The sequence below is a fragment of the Caloenas nicobarica genome, chromosome 1 (genome assembly GCF_036013445.1).
Source record: "Caloenas nicobarica isolate bCalNic1 chromosome 1, bCalNic1.hap1, whole genome shotgun sequence".
NCBI lineage: Eukaryota > Metazoa > Chordata > Aves > Columbiformes > Columbidae > Caloenas > Caloenas nicobarica.
Genome location: NC_088245.1, coordinates 63,912,963 through 63,926,309, shown reverse-complemented (window position 1 = coordinate 63,926,309; position 13,347 = coordinate 63,912,963). Strand labels below are relative to the sequence as shown.

Below are 13,347 nucleotides of genomic sequence, written 5' to 3'. Positions count from 1 at the left end.
AAAAAAAAAAACAACACCCTGAAGTCTACGTGCTGCCAATTTACAGAAGATATCATGGTGGGTTTTGTTTGTTTTTTGGGCTTTTTTTTTTGGTCACTCTTCCTTGTTGTTGGTTGGTTGGTTGGTTCCCTCCCCGCCCCCCACAAAAAGTACATAACTGACTCCTACCCCCCAAGACAAACCAATGAAGAATAGTTCAATTTTCTTCCTGAAATCTTTACAAGAGCTAGCTATGCAAGTTACACAAGTGACCACACAAATAATTTCATAGAAGTGTTCTTGTTTTAAAATAGCTAGAAGTATTTCAAAGAGCACTTGAGAGATGTGATGTTTCCCCAGTGCACATTTTTTGCCAGATAAGTCAAAGTGGGATTAAAGCTGATCTTTGTAACAGCCATGACAAAGCATCTATGCTGCTGTATATCTAAAGAACACAATTTTAAAGTCAAAATGAGGTATATTTTCTTAGAAGTTGAAACACTAGTGATTAATTGAAGAAGATGTGCCTTTGCACAAACTTCAAGAAGTTTTGCTGGTAGAATCTGAATCCTAGCAGAGTTCTTTCTCTCAGAACTTCATAGACACTTACAAAATTGCTGACTTCGTAATACAGAAGCAAGACTACAACACTGAACGTTTACACCAAAATTAGCTATTTATATTCAATGCATTCTAGTAACATGAGAACTTGAACACTACTGCATTCAGATAACCCGTTTCATTACAAAAGTGTAATGACAGCTTAAACACTGATGCTTTGAAATGACCCAGCTATAAGTCGTCTTTTCCCTAGCAGCCTAGTGCCAAAGCTGCTGGCACACTCCAGCGAGCGTCAGTACATGCTGCCAAAACAATATTCTAAATAGCTGAGCATTCAAAGCACACCAATGAGCAAATCAAATCTGAAACTGAGGAGCACCTCCCATGTAACTATCACTGACAAGCATGCCATTCTGAATTCTCTGTTAACAGATTCAGCTGGTTCTTCTGCTGCTCCATTCACTACATACCACATGAAATTTAAAAATTATAGAGCTTTTTATATACATACTATTTTAAAATCTAAATACAAAAACCCAGCTGCCACAGTTCATCCCAATTCTTGCAATATTTAGTATCTGCTTTAAGAACACAACTCCATGAATTGTTATCACATGAAAATTCAGCTGACATATAAACAAAAAAGCAGGCAGAAGTAGTCTTTAAAAATGCATGTCCCATTTCCTTCTGCTTGTGCTCTCTTTTTATAGAATAGATGAGTGACTCATAATCCTATGTATTGTAAGAAAAATGTTTTAAAATGTACACTCTAAAAGCCCCAAATGAGAAGGCTGGTTTTATACGTCCTTAGGAATCCCATTCTGATTTTTGAACAGCTGAAGATATTTATGTTGGACTGTATCTTGATCAAGTCTGCACATTTATTCAATGAAGCACAGTGCTCCATGGGAAGACTTCACTTAGTCCCTTTCCTTTTTCTTGGTGTTTATTTGATACATTCATCATCACCGCAATCAAATTATTTTGCTAATGGTAAGAATTTTGCATCAAAGTATAGTAAAAATACCTTCAAGCTTTGACAACTGTTTGTCATATTCTGTTTAAGAATGCTGCTTTTATTGTCTCATAGAATGTACAAATAGCCTGAAAATAAGGCAGAAATTCTGTTAAATACTGAACACTTTCTCTGATTTGATTAATTCCATAACCTTTCATGAAGGCGCATAGGGCTTTGCGTACAGAGACAGCAGGCAACACAAGAATGGTATTAGAATCTTATAGCTGGAACAGCCATTCAACAAAGAAGGTAAACATTTTTGGGCTACTATTTATGCTCTAAACTCAGAACTAACTGGAAAGACAAAACACTAACTGGGAGATACTGGAAGTGAATCTAGTAGCAGATACCTGACTGACACAAAGGGCAAATGAAGCATCAGCCCCTGCAAGAACAAGCATTGCCAAGGATGCCACAGAGCATATCAATCTCATTCAGCACCATTACAAGTCACTTTCCTCAGTCCCTTTCTCCCAAGTACACAGACAAATCTGACATTAATCATCCTGGCTACCAGCAATCAATCAATTACTGTGCTAAGTGCAACTTCAGACCTCAAGCATCAAAGCAAGGTCACCAAGATGTAGCAGAGAGCCTGGAAAGCATTAACATACTCAAACACAGTAACACTCCCAATCCACTGATGTTTTCCTGAATGAAATATCATTATTATCCTTCACCTCGCCACCCATTTGGGTTGAAATTTCTTTAGTATATATTACCTAGTTTCTGAATTGCTCACCTCCTGCAGGCAGGTTGTACATTAATCCTCAGGAATGGTTAAATGTTTACAGGATTACAAAATATAAAATATGACTCATAACAATCGTCATCGTCATCTGTAGGAGGCTACACAAAAGCACATTTCTAATTATCTTTATGAAGGTGGAAGGCGTCAACAGGCCCAATTTTACTTGAAATGGTTCTAGAAGCAGTAGCACGGTAGACAAATTTAGTAAAAAATAGACTCCACTATATCAGTCTCTGAGTGGTGCGACTTTCATAACTTCCCCGAGGTGTCTAGTATCAAGGCAAGGTCAGCAACAGGTAGAAGAAGAACTGGGCAGCGTTAGGTATTTTCACATGCAAGAACATGCCCATCTCTGGCAACTGAAGAAATCCCTTGCTACTCAAAGTTCCAGGAACCAATTCTCCAGACTTAAGTCTAACCAGAAGGGGAACGTTTTTGACTTAGTCTCAACTTTCCATTTCATTATTATATTTGTAACTATGTAAAAGGAGCAAGTGTAAATCAAAAACTATCAGAAGAGGACTATCTAATATATCTGGTAGATACCAATGGACCTCTACTTTTCTCTAAAGGAAAAATAAGGCTTCTTTCACAGGGGAAAAAAGAATTCTTGCAGAGGCTGTTCTCTACTGTAGTATTGCTATTAATTTAGAATTTAAGAGATGAGTAGAGATAATTCAGCATGACAGATTCAAAAACCATTTCACAGTTATGCTGGAATGCCTAGTCTAAGGAGTTCGCAAAAGTCGAAAACATTTACAGGGGGCGTTATCTCTGAAGACTGCACGGCTGTACATTGTAAGCCGCACAAGCCACCTGGCACCTCTTCTTTCCTACAGCAGCACAATGTTCTGAACAAGTATTGGATCCACGTCAGTCACCACACAGGCTGCTGTACCTTCCACATCTAATACCTGCTTGCTCTCAATCCGGTCTGGCTTTTCCCTACTTCTAATGTTATCAAGCATGACCACAACGTTTAGAGATTGCTTAACTGCCTCTGTTGGTACAACTGAAAGAATCTTGGTTTAAGAAAAAATCCAAAACACTCTTGATTCAAGGCCTTATTTCCAGTGTACTTAAAGGGACATGACTACTTGAAAAGCTATTTCATCTTATTAAAACAAGTAGTGCATATACTCTACCATTACATAAAATTCCAAGTATAAAATGAAATGATTACACACATAGCGCTACAAAAGTCAAGACATGACTAAAGTTTGGATGCCCATTTTCCCAATTTAATTGTCACAGCTGAGAAGACTAACAGGCCAGATTATCAACTGTCAGAAAGATATTCCTAAATAGGAGATTTCTGAGTTTTCAGCATACAAGGCACACTGAAAATAAATCTCGAAAATTGAGAGATGTAAGCGATTATCAATGATCTAATAAAAGACTGCAGAAAACAGATGGAACACCCTCAATATGGAAAAAATGAGTGAAATTTTTGAGAAGCTGGGTTGTACACAGGACACCATCCTCTCAGATTCTGTCTTCTGTTCCTTTCCCCCATCACTTCAATTCTGTAAGCACCTTCTGCCCCCTCTTCCAGCAGGAAGTGGAAAACAACCTGACAGACTCTCCTTTCTAGATTGTAATTCATAACAAGTTTTCCACAGTAGCTTCCATTTCACTCTCAATGCAAGCGTGACACTTTGTGCCTATAAGCTTCACCTAGCAGATGAGGAAACATGACACATGAACATCTACTACTTCTTCAACAGATATTGTCAGACAGATATTATTTTACAATTAGATATTGATTTATAGCTCAAAATTGAGCCAAAGGCGGGTTTTTTTAAGTCTCTTACTTTCTTCTTGGGAGACACGAAGTTCAGGCCCAAAGACCTCTTGGTTTTCCAGTCTGACGTGAACAGCCTGATTTTTTTGCTGTCATTGTACAGCAAAAATGCATGTTCAGCATTCTTGCTAGCATGTTTAATTAGGCATCATTTCCAAGCTACATAATTACTGAAAATTACATTTTCTAAGATTCCCCTGTATTCTCCCTGAATAAACACTATGGCTAATGTTCTCTTTCTTTCTCTACTATTCTATTTCTGAATAAGAACTCCACACATCCTCTTCTTCAATCCACCCCTGCATCAGCACCCACAATCTTTCCCTGCTATGCCTCAGACAGCACTGCAGGTTTTATCCAGTAAAAGGAGAAAAAAAAATAAAAAAAAAAGCAGATGTCTTGACATCCAGTAGGAAGAGGTTAATAAAAATCCTAGAATGGCAAAAAATACAACAGATATTAGAGCACGTTCCCTGTTATTAGGAATACTGGGCTACAGACAATTTCTAGGGGAATAGGCATGCTCCCTATTAACTCATGCCCATTAGCTGACAGAGCACATCCCCAAAAATACTTTTTCAATTTCCAGTTATCCACAGAACAGCTGAGAAGATACACAGACAGTGAGTCCCCCTACTGAATGAGGAAAGGAATAAGTACATTCCAGAGGCAGCAAAAATTCATTAGTAACAGGAGAGCCTTAATTGTCTGAAAACAGAAGTCACTACTGCAGGGTACAGTTTCACATCATACTAAACCAAGTGTAGTTGTTCCTGCTGAAAAAAGGTCCAACCTTCCTTCTTGCAGATGTCTGACCATGGATTTCCACTGGTCTCTCACCAGATCTAAACCATCAGGCAGCTACATGACAAGTCAGTTCAACAAGCTGATCCAAAGGAAAAAAATTAATCACCACTCAACTCACTTTTTTTAGATAGGCTTTAGAAACCCTAGCAATAAGATTCCTATACATAGAAAATAAATAAAATGTTACATGTTACAGTTCTATACAGTGATTTACCAAATATATAACATGTTATTTCCAAGACATGATAATTGAAAACATTCTGTTATTTCATTTCTACACTATTTTGTCTTTCTAAAAATGATTGCTGAACAATAGCAAAGAGATGTCTGTTCAGCAATGTTATACCAACGATATATACATATACAGAAAAAGGCTGACGCTTGCCTTTCTAGTATCGGGCCTTATTACTGAATTTCAAATCATCACAGATGAGAGATATTTCTATTAATATACTGAGCAAATAACGCTGTAAGGATTAGGCAAGTATTAAACTTTTCAGTTTACCTGTAACAAGGTCTGCAGTTACTACTTTCAGTCCTAATCTCTTTGAGTGTAACAAACCCCAAAATACTATTGCATTTATTGTCAAAATTAATTAGCAAGCTTGCAAGTTATGCAAAGAACAGCTTGTTCTACTCCATCCCAAGAATGCAAAGAAAAGCATGGGGTACGCAGTCAATTCGGCAAATTTTAAGGAATTCTGCTTAGTCATTTAATTCAAGCCTATTCTTTCCAAGTAGGAAGAGGAAGCCAAGTAGGCAATATTTACAGGTTAAAACAGTGGAAGTACTAAAGACGTCACTGCCACAACCAAACAGCCACATATGTCACTCATTCAGGGACAATATTAAGCTACTTAATTAGGAATAGAAATACCAAGTCATAGCGTGACAATACCGTTGACAGACCACATACCATCCCGTAGCATAAAAACAGCTAAAAAAAGAGAAATTTATTGGAAGGAGTCTAAAACTTATAACAAATGTAGTAAGATTTAAAAACCTGAACCTCAAGCAGCAGTTAGGGTTTTTTTTCCTCTCTTCAAAATGCATGGAGTTACACCAAAGTAATAAAATTGATCAAAAAATGGAAAGTGCAAGGAATGACCGGTTATGTCTTAATCTAACCACGATAAGCCTGGTAACAATTCTGGAATCATACTACTAGTACTTTTAGGCATACGATGATTTACTTTGGCAACTAAATTATTTTAAAGAAGTTACAAACTTTTATACACTAGATATAGAATCATAGTGCCTTAAAATAAACAACAGAAGAAAAAAAAATCCAAACTGAAGTCAAACAACCTTTCACTACAATCTAAGACTGTCAGGAACCTGAGATACACACGAAAAAGGAGTACATCAATGCGACCCGAAGAACATTTTTTTAGCAGTTTACAACCAGTAATCTTTGCAACCTTTCACACATGAAGCAAAGCACTTGGCTCAGAAATTCAGAAAGATTCTCTGTAGCAGTTCAGACTCTCATCTTTCTCCATTCATTTTCCCAATCAGGCCAGACTGATATGCCAAAGAAAATGAGAAAAAAACAGCCCAACCTTACTTTAGGCACTGTTTCTTGGAGAAGATGCAACTGCACAATTGATGCAAGAAAAAAGATTAACACTGGATTTCAAGTATTTCTAGGAATACTGGAGTCCAAATTTAATTGACCATAGCCAACAAGAATTTTAGTTCTGGTTATAACGCAAAGTCTATAACAGCTTTGTTTTCCTACTAGGTAGCATGGGCCTTCCATACACAGAATACACATTAATTATTTGCTTTAAAGAGAGAGGACATTGGAAGGGGAAGAAAGAACACAAAAATTAACTGTCTCCCTATACACTGATCACAAAGGTTTTCTAGGTCTTTAAGAAAGTTTTTCCATGACGTATTTTTGTCTCCTCTTCAAGACTCAAGGCCAACCTAAGTTTAATTCTTCATCCCTAAGATATTCCAGAAGCTAGTAAAAGCCCCTGACAGATAACTGCATCCTATTTACATTATTTGCCTTATGTCAATTCTCAGATACGGTTATTCTGTTATAGATGTGCTTGCAACTGGGAGCGGGGGGAAGGAGATGGGAAACACACACCACACCAACTTAAAAACAAGCAAGAAACAAAGAAGTACTTAAAAATACTGGCTTCAAACCACAGAGGTTTTAAAAGCAGAATCAACATTATATCTTAATTCTATGAAATGAAAAAAAAAAAATACACACAAACCACACAATCTTCAACCCATTTAAAACAGCTGCCACTGCTCTCTTGAAAGAGACATCTTAACTGAATCCCTGTGTGTGGTTCTGTTCTACTTCAGAACATACTACCACCCAAAACGGCTACCATTATTTCCCTAACAGAGCAAGGAAGAAATAGGCTAAGCTCTACTGCTATAGAGCTGACAAGGGGGTTGAAAAAGGAAGCCAGTAGGAGAGTTCATCAAATCTTCACTCATTCAGGAATAAAGCAACTATGACAACTGTAATATAGCAAGTAAAGGCCACCTCTTTTCCTGAACGAAGATATAAAAATGAAATTTAAATAAACTTTTTTTTGTTGTTCTATATTGCCTACACAAGTTTGCTTGCCTCAACGTTTAATTTCTTAGTTTTTTTCTTAATCTTCCTCAGCACCAACGTGCATGCAGACTCCTGTTAATTATCAGTCTGTCTCTAGTCATCTTAATGAAAGATTGCGTACGATGTGATTTTAAGAACTACTGGCATCCCAAGTCCTCTGATGACAATCACCACAAATTTCAGTTCCAGTTCCAAGTTTATAATAGGTTTCTTTTTCCTCTTAGGTAGCAAGGGCCTTTTGTACAAAGAATAGACATATTAATTACTTGTTTCCCAGAGAGAGGGGACTGAAAGGGAAGAAGAGAAAAATTAACTGAATCACAAACAGCCTATGAAGAGAAACCGAGGTTCAACCCAACATGACAAACAAATCTTAGGAAGCAATGGCATGATGTAGCTTGCAGCCACAGGAAGAGGAAGGTTACTCATTCCTTTCCAAGCAAGCACTCCCATTCCTCTTCCATGCAATGGCCCTGGTACTTGCCTGGTTACACAGCAACTTGTTTTCACTCGCTTATCTGACAGAAACTAACCTAGCCAGTTTTCTGCCTGTTTATCTGGTTAGCTTACAGCACAGCCAGACAACCATCAGAGCCAATCCATGGGAGGGAGCAGGACTATGTAACCTGGAGAAGAAGGGTATGAGAATTAGGACTGCCCCTTTTGGCAATGCATGTCACTAGACCCAGTCAGGTCTACTGCGTTAACTCTGTCCTCATTAATTCACTAATACTCAGAACTATTCAAATCTAATGGATAAGTTGCCAATAGCTTACCAATTTGATAGCAGGGAACATCTCTCCTTGCATCTGAAAAACTTCCTAGAACTTCTTATAATCATATACCCTGCACATCAAAAAAGATGTTACTAAGTCCAAGAGAGGTTACGTTGGCACTAGATGCTGTAAGTGAACCAAGCTTTTTTTAGACAGCACAGCATTTAAGATGGTCTTAGTCTGCCTGCCTTTAGGTATCCCAATTTTTCTTTGATGAAGTGTTTAGTTTTACAAGTTTCTTGAGACCAGTTATCTAGCTCCAACAACAAGAGCAGCTGAGGCAAGTACCAGGCAGATGTATGACTTTATGCCACTAGCAATGTTATCTGCCTACAAAACACACTTTCCAGTAATTCAATGAAGTATGACAGTAACTGTAACAGACCGGAAAAGAAAAAAAGTAACCGAAACAGTTTAAAAGCCACATTTCTAAATCAGGTCAAACATGGTTTTCCATAAAGCTGGACAAGATCAGAAGGACAAATTTTCAGCTATATTTCCACCTCCTAATTTGAAAGAAAAGCAATGACCAACCTGAAGCCAGAAGACATCTACCTGCTCTTAATAAAGAAATAACACTTTATGCCAGCTTTTAGGGAAATAAGACTTAATGTGTGTGGTTTATTTCTCAGATACCAAGTAGAAAAAACTCATCAATGGTTCTTGCACACTCACAGCAGTTCTTGAATTCCAGAATTACCTACATCCAAGTTTTGCAAAAAAGGCCATCTTATAATATTCTTATGCAACAAGTATCTCTTCGATATTAGATATTAGGCCAGCCACCTCTTTTAGGCAATCTGCACTGTATATTAAAGGCTGTTTTAATTAATTTGGGAATTTGTTGCTATGTCTTCAGCAGTTCCATTTCTTCCTCACCAGCTAGAAGTGGGGACTGTTCCTCATCAACGAAGGGCACACACTGCAGCCTCCTACAGAGAGTACTAGCTGGTTACTCCAGTTGCCTAAAAATATGAGCCATTTAGAAAGAACTGGTTGCCTAATAAAGATGAGCGGTTTGAAGAGATCATGAAGCACAACAAGTACTATCAGTACTGCGTGATTTTATGCAATGGACGTTCTGTAAAGCTTTCGACATCCTGAGTAATACTGCCAGGAGACACCACCAGATCTGACTTGTTCTCAAGCACAGTGATAAAAAAAGATTTGGAGGTAAGCAGTAACAAAACCACAATGGCCTCCTAGCCTGAGGGGGTTGATTAGGAAGCTAATGATTGGTTTTAAACTGTGCCCCTTCATTGGAAAATTACATTGGGCATGATTTAAAAATATAACTTTCTGCTAACAACATTAGCCAATATCATTTTCTATCTCCCGCGTTCTAGCACCAGTAAACCAGTATTAGCGCAACTTTAAGACACCATTTCTGCAAATGCCTTATTCCTGGGTTACTAGAGGGCTGTTTGGCTGCTTTTACAGACTGCAGCAACAGCAAACTTGACTTCACCCTGCTTTATGCACCTTTAAACTGACTCCTTACACCAAAACAGTATATCACCTAACCGGTTTAAAAATTTCTGAACCAGATTGGTTTTAAAGACCTCCTGGAGCCTCCTATTAAGTAGCCTTAACACTCACAGTAGCATCCAGAGCCTCTGCAGCTGTACCTGAAAATAATCTTTTATTGCCTTCAAAATTCAACTCATTAAATAGTTCTCCTCCTTTAAGGAAAACAAAACAAAACAAAAACCCACACACAACAACAACCAACACATCCACACTCAAAGGACTTTTTTAAACTCCTCTGCTTCTCAACTGTGTAATTCCCCCTTCAGCCCTTAGTATTTTTCAGACATTGCTAAGAACTTTTTAGTAAGCAGAATAATTTCTGCATCTTCTAACCACAACATAAAATAATACATGGCTGCTATAGCTTTGAAATACCTTACTTTTATAAGGCAAATAGACTTGCAGTCAATAGCAAGTAGAGACAGATGCTTCGTTTTTGAAGAAATCTGAAAGCAAACTGGCTCACCATCTCTGGCTCACCATCCTCATTTCAAATGCAGATGGAGTAGCTGATTACATTAACTTCTATTTAAGCTATGATACAAGCAAACTGTTTCATATACACAGATAATGAGTTTAAATATTAGATGTTACATTGGCTGGCTGGCAGAGCAGTAAGTAGAATAAACTCCTTCAATCAACTAGATAATGCCCATAATTTAGAGATTTTTATTGGATTCTCAGATGCTTATAGAGGTCCAGAAGGGCATACCAGTCACAACTGCATCCATGCAGTCCGTAACATATCAAGAAGTTACTTTTACACATTATTCCATCTACAGAAATCTAACTTTTATCCTCTTCAGATGGAATTAATGAAGCACAGTAATTTTCAGACCACGTGGAAACTTCAAATAGTACGGAAAAAAGCTAAATAGAGTTTGAGGGTTGAGTTACATCAGCACCAAGATTAAATTTAATCTGCATCAATTATTTTTTATTATGGATATAATTTGACATACTGATTTTAATCTAAAACTCTAAAAAGTTCAGATTCAGGTTGATGAAACCAGTTTTGCTCTATCATAAGCTATAGAGTCACCTAAACTATTTGCAAAAGCACAAATCTACATTTTTTTTATTCTAGATTTTACACACAAACACTTCTAGAGGTAATCTTTACTTCACAGTCTGTGCTACTCAGCTCCACAGCTTTTAGATGAAGAAAAAAAACATATTTTATCTATTTATCACTCTAGGGTATACAGATATAGCTCTTACAACGCCTCCTTGACAGCGAGTAAAACACCAATAACATTTGAAAAAGAATGCTCAAGAAATGCATAAGAAAAGTATGAAGCAGAGGACCTACTGCAAAAGGTCCCCTGAAAACAAGTCCAGACATTTACTATTCCTGTAAAAATTACAGGAGACATTATTGTTCATTTATTGTGAAAAACACAAAACTAATTCTTCAGGAGAAGATTTCTGACTCAAATTTTGTTTAATTGTTTCTATGAGAGAAGACAGGAAGTTTGCCAAAGAGCAACACATGCAAGTGTTTTATTTTAGGTGTCAATACTGCAAGAAGTGTATATATGAAAATATTTTGATATAAACCAAGTAAATTATGTCTTTGCAATTCAAGAGTGAAAACACACATTATTACAGGTTTTAGACTTTGTCTACAAGGGTAATCTGCACCATGACATGCTGAAGGCCAACCAGCTGGAATGCAGATCTGCAAGAAAACGACCTTGTAGCTCTGGTAGATAACAAGCTGATCATGACCCAGCACTGCAATCTTGTGGCAAAGGTGGCCAACACCATGCTGGGAAGCATTAGGAGTTGCAAAAAGGTCAAAGCAGGTGATATTTCCCCTCTACTCAGCACTGGTGAAGCTACATCTGGAGTGCTGGGTCCAGTTCTGGGACATCCCATGGAAGAGACATGGACATACTGGAGCAAGTTCAGCTAAGTGCCATTAAAGTGATTAAGGGACTAAAGCATCTTTCAGATGAGGAAAGGCTGAGAGAGCTGCAGCCCTTCAACCTAGAGAAGAGAAAGCACAGGGGCATCTTATCAGTGCATGTAAATATTAATGTTTATAAACTCCCTTGATGGGAGGGGAAAGGTGATAGACTTTTCTCAGTAGTGGCCAGTGACAGGACAAAAGGCAATGGCCACAGATTAAGTCATATGAAATCCATCTGAACACGAGGAAAAAAAAAAAAAAAATCTATTTTTTAGCTGCTAGAGCAGTCAAACAGTGGAAGAGGTGATGCAGAGAAGTTGCAGAGTCTTCATTTGTGAAGATACTCAGAACTCAACTGGACACGGTTCTGAGCAGCCTGTTCCAGCTGACTCTGCTTGAGCGGGGGGGGGTGGACTAGATGATCTTAAGAGATCCCTCCCAACCTCAGTAGTTCTGTGAAAGTTACTTAATAAATCAAAATTTTCTAGATTAATTTGGGCCTATCAATACACTGTTATAAATCTGGTTTAAGTCAAAAGTAAGACTACCAGAGGACTCCATTCCACACCAGTTGATACTAAGTTCATTAGTTAAAATAGCAAGTACAACAAGATGTAGCCTTGGAATGAACAGTTGTAAAGAACAACTACTTTCAAATCCAGAGTAAAGAAGAATGAACGAGAAATTGCGATAACACAGAAAAAAATTAGGATACATCTCTATTAGGGCGATATCCAAATAAGGATGCTGGCCTCTAAAGCCTATGTAAATTCAGAAGACAGCACACAGGTACTTACACTCACTTGGCACCTCATCACTTGACCTGAGAATTCCAAAAGCACCATCTACTCTGCTTGCCCTATGCACCCAGTCGGCATGAGCCACGTTCCCCTGCATCCAAGCCAAAAGACAAGCACAGCTGCCGTACTTTCAAAGTACCGGACGCTAAGTTATGAAGGAGAAGCTATTTTGTTTTTCCAAGCAAGATGGCAGCAGTGCTTATTCGGGTTGTGGGATTTCAAGCCCACACATCTCAAGCGAATTTTCACCTGCAAGTTACTTCTTATGTGAAGATACTGTTTATCTCCCCCACTTATGGCCCCTTATTCTGCAGAAAAGAATCCAAGAATTATGGGCCCAGAACAGAATGTAACATGACCCAAACATAATCTTCTGGTTAGGGCACTGAGACACTGACAAGATTATCTGGAGTTCTGGTCCCTGCTCCTGACATCGGGGAATAAATACAGTGAGAATGCGTTACAGCACAACCTTTTACAGGTCTTAAGACATACTAAAACTTTTTCTTAGTCGTCTGATTTAACAGTGCTTCCTAAAGGAATGTGGTCTACCCCGACTATGAATGCATCTTTTTTTTTAAAAAAGGTAGAACTCTAAATATTTCAGGAACTGTTCGGAGCTTTTTATTTGCCTAAAACCTGACTCGTACATGCCAGACTTTACATGTAGAGTACAAGTAACACATAACAGTTGTTGCTTTTCTGTTTCGAAAGTGATAGTAATGTCTTGCTTTTGTTTACGACCTCTACTAAGGTAATTTGAGAGTGTCAAAAAGGTTTTTCTTTAATAAATTAGCAAAATGTAGTAAATACTTA

At 37.9% G+C, this 13,347-nt stretch overlaps 1 protein-coding gene across 2 annotated transcripts in view; it reads right to left on the bottom strand.

Moving 5' to 3' along the window:
- Nucleotides 1-13,347, bottom strand: part of KDM7A (lysine demethylase 7A) — a 69,299-nt gene that overhangs the window by 42,954 nt on the left and 12,998 nt on the right. The window lies entirely within an intron of this gene.